This window comes from Ambystoma mexicanum, chromosome 1p (assembly GCF_040938575.1).
Source record: "Ambystoma mexicanum isolate Mex_15411 chromosome 1p, UKY_AmexF1_1, whole genome shotgun sequence".
NCBI classification, from domain to species: Eukaryota; Metazoa; Chordata; class Amphibia; order Caudata; family Ambystomatidae; genus Ambystoma; species Ambystoma mexicanum.
Genome location: NC_090921.1, coordinates 1,327,028,459 through 1,327,041,146, shown reverse-complemented (window position 1 = coordinate 1,327,041,146; position 12,688 = coordinate 1,327,028,459).

Here is a 12,688-nt window from a genome sequence, read left to right as displayed (position 1 = left end):
AGACCCACAAACCTTATGTCCCTTTTATCACATCATTGATGGTTCAACTGCCAATGTTGGGCTAATGGCAATGCTGTGTCTTGGCTCCCAATGGACATGTGTTCCCAAATCCTTGTCCTCAAGTCTCGAATAGTACTGCCTATATAGACAAGATTGCATTTACATTTAATTCCATAAATCACAAATTTCGATCTACAGTTTGTTTTCAGTGATTTGAGTCTTGATTCAGTATGAGTCTTTAAATACATTCATATTGTCTAGTGCATATTGGCACATGGAACATGTGCCACACTTTCTAAATCCTGCTTTCAGTTGGGGCAACCATGTTGTTCCAATTGTCTGTCTGGAGTCTTGAAGAAAAGATGGACTTAGACTTGTTTTTCAGAGTTCTTGCCCACTTAAATATAAATGTTGGATGATCTTCAACAAAGTCCTTTGTGTGTATCAAGTTTTAACAAATGCCAATTTCTTTTTAGAATCTTCCGTAGTTGAGCATTGTTGGCACAGTATGTTGTGATAAATCTTACTTTCTCTGGATGTTTTTCCATCTTTGATTTAGGTGTTAGAGTAAGTTCTCTTTCCAATTTATTTGTCTTGACTTTTGCTGTTATACATTTATTAGAGTACCCTCTGGCTTTAAAACATGTTGATAGTAGAGCACATTCGTCCTCAAAGCCTTTTTGTTCTGAACAATTTCTTCGGGCTCTAATTAATTCTCCTTTTGGGATGTTCCTGATCACTGGATTATGGTGGCAACTGGTTGCATAATGTCGAATTCACTTTGGTTTCCTTCCTGTATGTTTTGGTCATCAATTTGTTGCCAGATGTGTATATGATTAGGTCCAGGAAGTTCACTGTGTTTTTACTCGTTCCAGTAAATTCAATACAGAGTGGATTTGAATTTGCCCTTTGCATGAATTGGTCCAGTTCCTCTTGAGTACCTCGCCAGATCATTAAAACGTCATCAATATATCTTAACCATAGAATGTTGTTCGTTTCGTATTAATCGTCCGTATAAACATTTGTCCTCGAACATAGACATGACCAAATTGGCCAGGGCAAGGGCATATTTGAAGTCCATTGCCACTCCTCTGGTCTGCTTAAAGAATTCTTTATTAAACAAAAACACATTGTTCTGTAGTGCTATTAATAGCATCTCCTTTAACATGTTGACCGATTGGTAGTTGGATGCTGAGTCTTGTTGAAAAATGTATTGAATAGTTTCCAATGCTGTTTCATGTCTAATTGAGGTGTAAAGAGCTTTGACGTCCCATGTTTCTAGTAAATACCCTTGTTTCCACTCCACTTGCGACAGTTTGGCGATTGCTGATGTTGTGTCCTTGAGGTAGGATTTAATTTTGGATACTCTAGATTTCAAAATGCGGTCTATATACTCTGCCATGTTTTCTGCCCACCCAATTCTGCTTAGGATAGGTCTTACTTCCGGAATTTTCTAAAAGGCCTTGTGCACTTTCAGTAAGAAATACATTGTGGGTAACACAGGTTATTCTCTAAAAATTAGCTTTCTTCGTCTGATAAAAGTACCTGGCGATGCCAATTTAGAATTGATTATTTTACTTCCGATACAATTTCCAATTTGGGGTTTTTAGAAAGTTTGGTGTAGCAATGCGGAGTTGATGGGTGGTTTTTGGCCATTAGAATATAATCTTCTCTATTCATCACAACAATGTTCCCGCCTTTGTCGGCTTCTTTTATTATTATTTTAGGATCTTGTCTCAGTTTGAGTGCTTGCCATTCAATTTGCGATAGGTTGTTCGGCCCGATTCTGGATGTTCTCTTCAAAGACACTTTACTTTTGTGGTCCGTAATATCTTTCAGGTCCTGTGTGACCGCTTAGTAAAAAGCATCAACTAGATTTTCTGGTGCAAGTTGTGGCGTACATTTTTGTTTGAGTTTCAGTTTGAGTTCTTCTGATAAGCTCATTTGTTAAATTCGTAGTTAATGTAATGTATGGTGCACTGGAATTTCAGTTGTTTCCTGTAATGACATTAAAAGATGGATATTTCATTTCTTTTGTTAAACAATTAGAATCGATGCATTTAATTTTGTGGTTGGTTAAAAGATCAGCCCTGATTTGAAAAAGGCGTTAGAATCGCCGAAACACGTGTCATCAAAAGGGCATTCATAACTAAGAAAATAGCCACCCATTGATAAAAATTTTGAGTGGATGTACATCAAATGACAAGTGTGATACTTTCTTATTGGTGGCGCAAAATATATGAAACACTCTTGTACTATTTTACGCAAACTGAGTAGAGGAACCCATTATCTCCGTTTCATGTTTCATATTTATGCGACATTCTATGCTTAAGGGTGCTTGGGCTCATTTGTCAGTAACCACCTCAAGGTTCCTCATTCCTTTTCACTTTTTCTGCAGTGGCTTGCTGGGCCTAGAGACCCAATCCGCTCCTCACTGATGACTCCCAATGAGGCCGTAACATGTTTGGGATTCTTGTGGTGTCGTACAGAAGGGATGTGATCTAGCAGTTTGGGCTGGACTGCCCCTTTGGGGTTGGGACCAAGCCTGATTTGCATACTATTTTTTTATAAGCCAAAAAAACATGACTTTTTTACACACAACAATTCAAATCAATATTCAGAATACAATATCACTTCGTTTAAAATACAATTTTTTTTTTATTATGGGCCAAGGCCATGCGCCAAAAGAGACAAAGACCCACACCATTCAGAAACGTTCACGTATTTAAAAGAAAAAAGAAAAAAAACAAACTCCAAAAAACATCTCAAGAAAAAAAGACAAGCCAAAGAAAGAGGAAGAGAGAAGATTAGGATCCCGATGTAAAATATTAAATCAAAAATGACTGTCCTCCATAGACTTTCTAACAACTCATAATTAAATCCCTCTTTTTTCTAGTTAAGTTCAATTCTTCGAGGAAAAAGAACCACCTCAGCTGTGAAGAAAGTTTCATTTCCTGATGCTAGTCTTTGCCAAAACATAGAATCAAGAGACCGAGCATCATGTACAAATCTTAGAAATCTTTAAACTCCGATTCCATGTCCCTGTACACTTGGACAAAAGATGGTGGGCTGATTGTATTTCCATTCCATCACATTTGTCACAAATGTCTGTTGGATGCTTTTCTTTCTCCGATGTGGAAGATTTCCAAAGTTGATAAGATTTAGTCTAAATCTTAAAAATTACATCCGAATTCCAGGATCAGTAGATTTCTTTAAATATGATGGTAGAAAGGACCTGGGGTGATCTGTTAGTGTAATAGACTATGATAACTTTGCTGATCTCATTTTTGCTATAGTCCTTATCCAGTCCATACGTTTCATTGCTTCCTTTGTTTTTAATGGATTTTATATCAGGATGTCAATTGTACTGTCAGATTGTGATATCTCATTACATGTTGATCTTAATTTATTCGGGAACAAATTATTCGAACTATAAATTGATACTGCCACCTCCTCATATAAAGATGATTTCGGGGGGATCTACAATTAGCCTATACATAGACCCTTTTCCATTCCATTCCATCCATGCAACCAGGGAAGTAAGACCCATTTCGTATCTTATACAAGCAATAGGTATACAGTTGGAAGTGCAAGGATTCTTCTCCAGATTTTACTTTCAATTCGTCCCCAATCAATATCAAACGCTTGGAAGTTGGACTCCAAGCCAAAGATAATCGGTACCACCTTTCCGATGTAAAATTTCAAACAGGAAGAATCGAAAACATACAATATTGCAAGCGTATCTTCTTCATTTGTGAGCCTAGATTCATTAATTTTAAATTAAAGATCGAAAGTAGATGGGCTTTAGTTGGGAAAAGCTGTAATCTGGGACCCAAAATAGGTGACGACTTTAGAGATTGGAATTGGTAATTTATCCAATTGCCAAGTAAAAGATTTGTTTCCTCAGTGGATGCTTAAATATGATTATTTTCAATTTGTTTGGATTTATTTTCAAATCATTTTCTAGTGCATATTCAGATAAAGCGGTTAATAGACGTTGTAGTCCAACTTGGATATAGTCTAAGACCACAATGTCGTCCGCATAAACTAACCAGTTTATTTTCATATTACCAACTTTGGGACCAACCAAACCAATCTCTTTCAACAATTGAAACTAGTCTGATAAATACAGAATGAAAAGAAAAGGCGCAATCAAACATCCTTTTAGTACACCTCTTTTAGTACACCTCTTTTAGTACACCTCTTTTAATGTCAATGGGTTGGGAGAGAGTCCCTGATCTAGATATTCTAACTCTTAAAGAGGACCTTTGATGGAGTTCTATTAAGATGCACAATAAATTATCTGGCAGACACCAGTTTTTCAGTTTCTTCCATAACAGATTTCTGTTAATGATATCAAAAGTCTGGGAAAGGTCTACCCAGGCTCCGAATAGAGGCATGCCTCCCATTACAAGGGACTTTGAGCTAAGACAACTAAGGATAAGAGTGTTCAGTGAGGTTGATAATCGCCTCCTAAATCCTGTCTGTTTTGAGATTATTCCTTTGTTCTCAGCCCATTTCTCCAGCTCACCCAATATTAGACCTGGGAAGATTTTACCACCAGCATCTAAAAGTGAGATAGGTCGATAATTGGACGCTGCCAGCCGCTCCCCTCTATTATAGATATCTATTATAATGGAGTTTCTCCACATCTCAGGGATTCTTTTGGTACTGATTATATTATCAAATAAGATTTTTAATACCCTCGCCCAAAGGGCCGGGTTTAACCTCAAAATTGCATTGAGTCCATTTGGGCCCGCCGCCCTGGATGCTGATGATTTATTTTTTATCAGTTTCAATATCTTCGGTTGTATAGTTTAACAGCCAATTTGAGTTTGTTTTATTTTGCGTTCCTGACTGTCTGAAGGTCCATATACCTTGGACAGGTGGTCTATCCAAGTCTGCTCCTGAATGATGTCTTGCAAGTGATTAGTAGACATCTTAATTGAGCCGACAATGGTCCAGAAGTTTCTAGAGTTTCTCAAACAGATATGATATATGATATGGCATTTATACCGCACCTATGCACAAGTGTTTCAAGGCGCGATGATGCAAGGGAGGGGGAACAAAGGGAAGACAATGATCTTACTAGGCCAGGTGTCATTCAGATCGAGCAAGTGAAGGGGGAAGGGGAAAAGTGCATGGGGGAAGGGAGAGGGGAAAGTGCAGTAGAATAAATAAAATAAATAAGAGTGGCCAGCTGGTGGCAAGTGCAAGGTAAATCAGGACATAGGTGCTGGCAGGGGGGACTGTAGGGATACAGATAGGTCCCCAGGTGCAGGGGTTGCCAGGGAGGCAGTGCAGGTGTGCAACTAGCGGGGCTTGGGCCCGAGATCAGAAAGGGTGGCCAGGTAACCCGTGCAGTTTCAGCCAGGAATTCAGCAGGGGAGAGGGGGAGAGAAGGCAGAAGCAAAGAGGAAGGTTTTGAGGTGCTTCTGGAACCGGAGATGGTTTCTCCTCAAGTTTCAGGGATGCAGGGAGGCAGGAAGGCTGTTCCAGAGGGAGGCCCCTGCCGAAGAGAGATCTCTACCACCAACTCGTTGCTTGGAGAAGCGACTGACCCCGAGGGAGTTGGAGGCAGATGAGCAAAAAGCTTGAAGGAAGATATTTAGGAAGAGAGAGTTGAAGGTATTACGGCCCCAGACCCCAGAAGGCCTTGTGGACAATGCAGAAGGTTTTGAACTTAATCCTTGTAGCCACTGGGCGCCAGTGTAGAGATTTCAGACCTGGAGAGATATGATCCCTGGGCTTGAGGCCAAGGACAAGTCTCGCCGGCCTGTTCTGGATAAGTTGCAGAGGACGGAGGGTAGAGGCAGGCAGATTTAGATAGAGGCTGTTACAATAGTCCAGCCTAGAGAGAACCAGGGCTCTGGAGACAGTGAGCTTGTGGGGGAAGGAGAGGGAAGCAAGAATACCTATGAGGAGGTGCAGCTGGTAGTGTGACTTCTTAGAGACGTCAGAGATGTGAGGAGAGAAGGAGAGTGTGGAGTCGAAGATGACACTGAGGTTTTTTGCCTTGCATGGTGGGAGCAGGTAGAGGGCCAAGAGAGGCTGGCCAGAGAGCTGCAGGGAAGGAAGGAGTGGGTGTGCCAATGAGTAGAATCTCAGTCTTGCTGGCATTAAGGCAGAGGTCATTGGCGGCACACCATTCCTGGATAGCAGACAGTCAAGAGATGAGGGAAGGAGAGGAGGAGGCAGAGGGTAGCCTGAAAATGAGCTGGGTATCCTCCGCATAGCACTGAAAATTGGGGCAGAGCGCGGTGATGGAGTGGGCAGGGAGTGCCAGGTATTGGTTGAACAGCCAGGGAGAGAGCTTAGATCCCTGCGGGACACCACAGGTAGAGAAAAAGATATCGGAGAGGAATGAGCCAAGTTGGACGTGGGAGAGTCGGTCGGAGAGGAAAGAAGTCAGCCACGCCAGAGTCTGACCAGTGATAGCCAGGTTATCACGAAGGCGGTTGAGCAGGATGGCATGGTTGACAGTGTCAAAGGCAGAAGAGAGATCAAGCAAGATGAGGACGCACAGGGTGTTAGTCAAGGTTGGAGAGCAGGTCTTCACGGATGTTCAGGCGAGCAGTTTCCATGCTTCTGGCAGCTATGAAGCCTGACTGATGGTCATGAAGACAACCAACCGATTCAGTGGGGAGATTAAGCTGGGAGATGGCCAGTTTCTCCAGGAGCTTGCCCAGGAAGGGAGTGATGGAGATTGGGTGATAGCCGGGCAGGAGGGGTTGGCAGAGGGTTTCTTAAGAAGAAGGTGCACCAGGGAGTGCTTCATGGGGGGTGGGAAGACTCCAGTGGCGAAGGAGTGATTGCAGAAATCAGCCAGGGAGTCGATGTGGTCCTTGATTGTTTTGGAGGAACAGGGGTGAACCTGTTTTGACAAGTCTTTCATAGATCAGACTTGTCTAGAAACCTCGTATGCAGAAAAAAGGGCAACGGCAGAGAAGGAGGGGGGGGTGGTTGCAGAAGGGCCAGAGGAATAGCAGGGAATAGAGGAAGGGAGGCGATAGGAGGAGAGTGAGGACAGGATGTCCTGAGTTTATGAAATTAAGTGAGAATCCAGTACTGTGCAGAGGGCCTGGGAAGGGACAGGAGAAGTAGAGACTGCGGCAGGATTGGCCAGTTCCTTGCAGATTTTAGAGTTCAGCTGAGTTGTTAGATGCCGCAGATAGCTTTGAACATCTCATCCCCCTCTCTGTTTTATCATGGGATCTCATCCAGTTTCTGTAACGGTTATGTAATACTCTAATTTCTTCTTACCCCGGTCTTAATTTGTGAATTTTATATTGCCGGTTCCCCCCACGCCCTGTTGCCTGCGGGCTTTCGGTACGTTACAAGCACATAAATTACATTCTTCAAATTCCTTGGCGCCTCTTGCAGTTTTTTTTAAGACCTCTGACATCTTTTATGCCTGTTCATTTCCTGAATTAGTGTATCAAAAAAATGCTTATGATTCTTACACTGTTTAGAAATACGATTATCAGGAGGGTTTAGATCCCATAAAAAAATCAATAGAACTACACAATATTTCGATAGTTGTTGAGCGGATAGATCTTTAATAGCACTATCTAAGCGTTCGTCCTCACCCATCAAACGATTTCCAGCAGTATTTACAGATTCATCTTGAGTGTAGAGGGATGTCTTGTGGTTATGCCCAAAGCTAAAAAACGATTCCAGCATAGAATGATCATCTAGGTTTCCCTCAGTCACAGTAAATTCAATACAATTATCAAAAATTGATTTTGATACAAAAATGTAATCAATAGTCGTAAACGATGATCCTCTTTGCCAAGTAGGGGTCCAGTATATGTTGACTAAAATCCAATTTACCCCAGTCATGTTTCCTCTGCTTTGTACTCTAACAACCAGAATACCCTTGGTGTCATTTGACAACAGGCTTGAGGTTGGAAAAATCTCATTACTACATGCAATGATTAGGCCGCCACTTGGCTGGCCCCTTCTACAATGGATTGCCATCTGCTGATACAAAGAGAAACCATCTGGACCCAAGGCATCAGATATCAAAGTTTGCTGGAAACCTATTAGGTCTAAGTTTTGGAAGATATAAGGAATTGTACCCTCTTGTGTTCCTGGATAGAGATCTTATAACATGGTTAACTAAAGCTTCTGTTCCGGTATACCCAATTTAAGAAATACTTGGGATATAATTTCCGGTACTATTTCCCACATGTTGGGAGAAGGCATAGGCGGTCTCTCAGCATTTCACTGTGGTCGAGAAAGGGCTCAAGTTAGTTGCTTTAGAGATGTTTTATCTGGTTGTGGACAGTCTCTTTATCAGAAAACCTCTCTTCAACAATTCTTCTTTGGCCCCCATAATTGTTTCTAAGCCCAGTCTTGACTTCATGACCAATTCCGCAATATTTGTGTTAGGACTAAATGGGAAAATCAGCCGATCTATGTCAGAAGATGAAAAATATTTTAAATCGGAGATGGATTTCTTCTCTGTGAGCACTCTTGATCGATTCAAGGGTACTTGTTTGATCTTATCAAGAGTCTTTTTTGAAAGAAAGACTTTCAGCCCTGGGACTAGCTCCTGACAGTTCTTATTAGATTGCGGGAAGCCCTGGTCTTTACTGGTTAGTTTTGGGATGGATTCACTCTTTCGATTTCTATAGTCTTCTTCCTTCCGGTTAGATTTACCACAAAGCAAATTATCTCTACCCATAAGGTTTTGTCGTTCCTCTCCCGTTTTGATTCCTGTTATCGAGCTGCAGGGTTTTCTTTTTTTCCAGGCCATACAAGCCAGAAATCCCCGGAATCCTTACAGCTTGATGTACTTCCAAGAAAATTGGGGCAATTTTCTGATCTGGGGGCCTTACTTTCGATTGTTTCAGGTTCAGGAAGATCGGTGCAATCTTCCTAGGTGGCTGAAATGATTCAGTTTGACTCTCCACTGTGGCCTTTGTCGCTTCAGGTGTTTTTCCTAGGAAGTCATTAGTAGTATATGTTTCTTAAATCTTCTTTTTCTGTTTTTTCCCCCCACCCAGGATTGGGACCTTTGGTCTTCTTTCTTATTTTCCACGATATTCACCCCTTTCAGATTTTTTATAAAGCAGTTAGTATCAATACTTTGATTTTTTCTTTGTTAGTTTAATTTGTTCAATGTTTTCCATTGTTGGAATTTCCTTTTCATCTCTATTCATTTTTTTTTCTTTTTCTTTGTCCTTCTAATTGTTTTCTTGCACCGTTTCTGTCCCATTTCCTTTGGGCGTGATACATCATTTACACTTATTTTCTCATCTATGATTATTGGGATCTCCTGCTATTGGCGCCAGTCGTATGAATTCTTCCATTACTGATTTTGAGAGTGGTGTCATTCATATCCCTCTCAAGGCAGTTAGCCAACGATAGTTGCATACACTTTGGGCATTTATTTTGCGTGGAATAATTCGTGCCAATTTCAAATTCAGGATTGTCAGTTCTTCCTTTAACCCATTCCACTGATTGGTTAGCAGATCCATTTTCTCCATTTGAATTCTCGACAAAGCGCAGAATTCCGCTGCTGTTTCCTCTTGAGTCATTTACTGCTGACTTCAGTGCAACCATGGATGTCTCGTTTGTTTCCAGATCTTTCATTATCTCGAGGAGAATCCCTGACTGCTGCTGGACTTCTGATTTCACATTTTTTAATACTTTTACTAAGGAGCTTAACACAAAATTTAGAGCCACTATTGTGGGAGACCCCAGCCCTTGTGCTTTGATAACACCAGGAGCTTCTTCCCTTGATGGTGCACCAGTGCTGTGATGTGGTGATTGTGGTAGTGAATCTTTTGCCCCCTCCATGTCTTCCCATAGGGCCAAGATAGCGTTGAGTTCATATGAGTCCACAGGGAGTCGATGTTACCCCTCCCCGTTCCCCTCGACCACCATATCAATGTTATTGGTGGCCTGATCAGGGATGGCATCTGCAAGGTGGGACCTTCCTTGTCTTGTTGTACCATACCTTGTCGAACAGATTTACCCCTTGATCCCAATGGAAAATGATCTCCAATAGTGCTCTTCATTGTAGTAGTGGTGAGTGTATAGTTTAGATTTGTAGTCAATGTATCTCTTAAAACGTGATTAGCTGGGGTAGATTCGCTAATTACTTTTAATATCACTGGCAGCATTTTACCCAGTCCTGAGCTGCTAGGTTCTTGTGTCTATTGGGAAGACGCTCTGCGGGCGATAGAATCTACCACCCCCTGATTTGTATGGTCTAAAAGTGGAACTAGCCGCTATGATCGGATTTTCAATGAGAGCCGTTAACGATTTTTGTTCCATAGAGCTAGGAGCTTCTCCTGAAGCTGTGCTTCGTAGGTTGTATAATGTGGTCATTTTATCAAATCGCCACACAACGTATACAAAGTTTCACCTTTGAGGCGGGAGTTCCTGTTTTGTTATTGCCGTTGATCATTAGTATACTTAGCTGACCAAACACAGCGAGTGAGTCGAAGGCTTAAAGGCCTGCAGTCCTCACTCAATCGTGTTTGTGTTTCATAACTTCTGCGTGGTGGAACAGTTCTCTACGATATCAAGGCAAAACTTTGGGTAAAAGGGGCTCAGAAAACCACAGACCCCAGTCACTATTAACGTGCAATACAGGAGGACTTTGAATTATCTTTTTACTTCCCAGTGTTGGTAAAATTCCCCCCCCCCGCCAGTAGCCAGTGAGCTCAGAGTTTTCAGGTTTACCACACCTTCCTCCTGGGAAATATTTTGGGTGGGGATCCAGAGGGCAGCGGTCAGGGGCGGGAGTCGCTATACACTAATAGTCTAAAGTACCATCAGGCTCATGTGGGGCCGAGTCCCTTTTTCCATGCCGTCCTCGCCAGTCTGCTCAGACTACAGCTCCGCTCTGCAGTGGCAATGACCTTTATGAACACTTGTGCTGCTCCTCCTTCCAAGAATAAACACAGCAAACAGACTACTGGTCCAAAAAGAGTAGAGCTCAGGTAACTCATACTGCAGCACCGCTCTGCAGATCCACTCTCTGTAATGGCTTGGCAGGTGAAGAAAGAAGGTCTGGAGGGTTGCCTAGAGCAATTGCCAGATGTTTAAGATTAATTCTAAATCTTCCAGCCATCACCTCTTTGTTTTGGCCTGCTGTCCTCGGCTGCTTCACTGCACTGGCTTGTGTGTTACCTGTTGTGGCTTATTTGTGGTTTGTGTGACTGTTGGAGACACCTTTAGGTGCATGGCATCCTGAGTAATGGTTACATACTCCATCTTTATTTTGAATTTATTCCTTTCACCTATTCCTGTGAAGGTCCCTCTTTGGGGTGTGGGGACCCCCCTAGCGGATGGCTCTGAGTATTTCATTTCCTAGTCTGATTAATGGAAGATTGGTCTCTGTGCTTGATACCTGGGATCCCAAGGGGAAGCATTCAATTTTCCTTAATTCTCTTGATCGACCCAAGAGTTGTCCGTCCTGATAATATTCTGGCTAGGAGTGCGAGTTATTTTTATTTTTTTTGACTCAATTGAATTTACAATTTTTGCAAGAAAGAAAAACTTCACCTTTCTCCAATCATAAGGTTTTTGAAGTATAGAGTTATAAGAATGGGATTTCTTATATCTTCAACTCTGGCTGTTTCTTCCAAACATGTCATTTGAAGGGCTTGTCAACCGTTTTCCAGTTAGTTAGGTTTCCTTAGCCGACTCCAGACCTATATTCTGAAAGAATTGTGCAACGGCGATCACAAATCTTGTACTTTTACCATTCCTCAAGCGACTCCACCATGTCTCTTCATAAGTCTGTAGGTCTTTGAAAAGGTGTCCCATATGTATGAGTCTCATTGTAGTTGTTCCTGGACATGACAGTAGCAGGTGTTTTATCGTTTCCATGTTGTCCTTTCTATCACAGTAACTACAGCTGTTGTGCTTCGACTTTCCTCTCACCGCCAAGATCTCGTTTTTTATTAAGTTAGGCGTGCTCTCAAGAATGTTGTTCTAAGCATCCTATTTGGAGATTTTGACCAATATTCCATAGTTACTTTCACTTTTTGTGTGTTCCTTGGTAGATGCATAGTTAGCTTATTCTTAGAGCTGCCTCCAGTGTTTGGATCCAATCCTACTCTTTTAGTCGTTTTTTTTGTTTTTGTTGGATTGTTTTCAAGTTCCTCCTTCGTACTTCCAATCTCTTGCAATAATAAGTTATTTTTTGCCCATTGGGACAACATTTTGTTTTTACCTCCTTCCATTTCAGAATGGATAATCTTGAATTTTTGGCCGAGGGGCAGCTCGAAATTTTTCTGAACGGCATCAAGCCATTTAAGTCAACCATGGCTTTGAGTTGAAACCAAGCTCAACTCTCTCCTGAAATAGAAGCCATTGGAGTTAAGGAAGGTAGGTTTAACACTTTCTGCAAGTAGTATCCCTCCAGTTTTATCCAGATCTTTTCAGGAATAGAGGGCATTGCTTCTGCTCCATAGGAGATTGATGGCATCACTTTGGCTTTATAAAAATTGATCACCGGCTTCAAGGAAAAGCGACCACATTTATTGTCCATTACCTTTGTTTGTGAGGTTAGGCTCTCGGTTTTGGCGCAGAGAGTTTTCTGCATTGCGGTTTCCTGGGGGCTGTCATTTAGTGTTATGCTCAGGTATTTGAAGCTCTGAACTTTCTCCAGTTGTTATCCCCCAATGTACCACTGAGGTTTTTCGTTGCGCTTAGATGTTTTTTC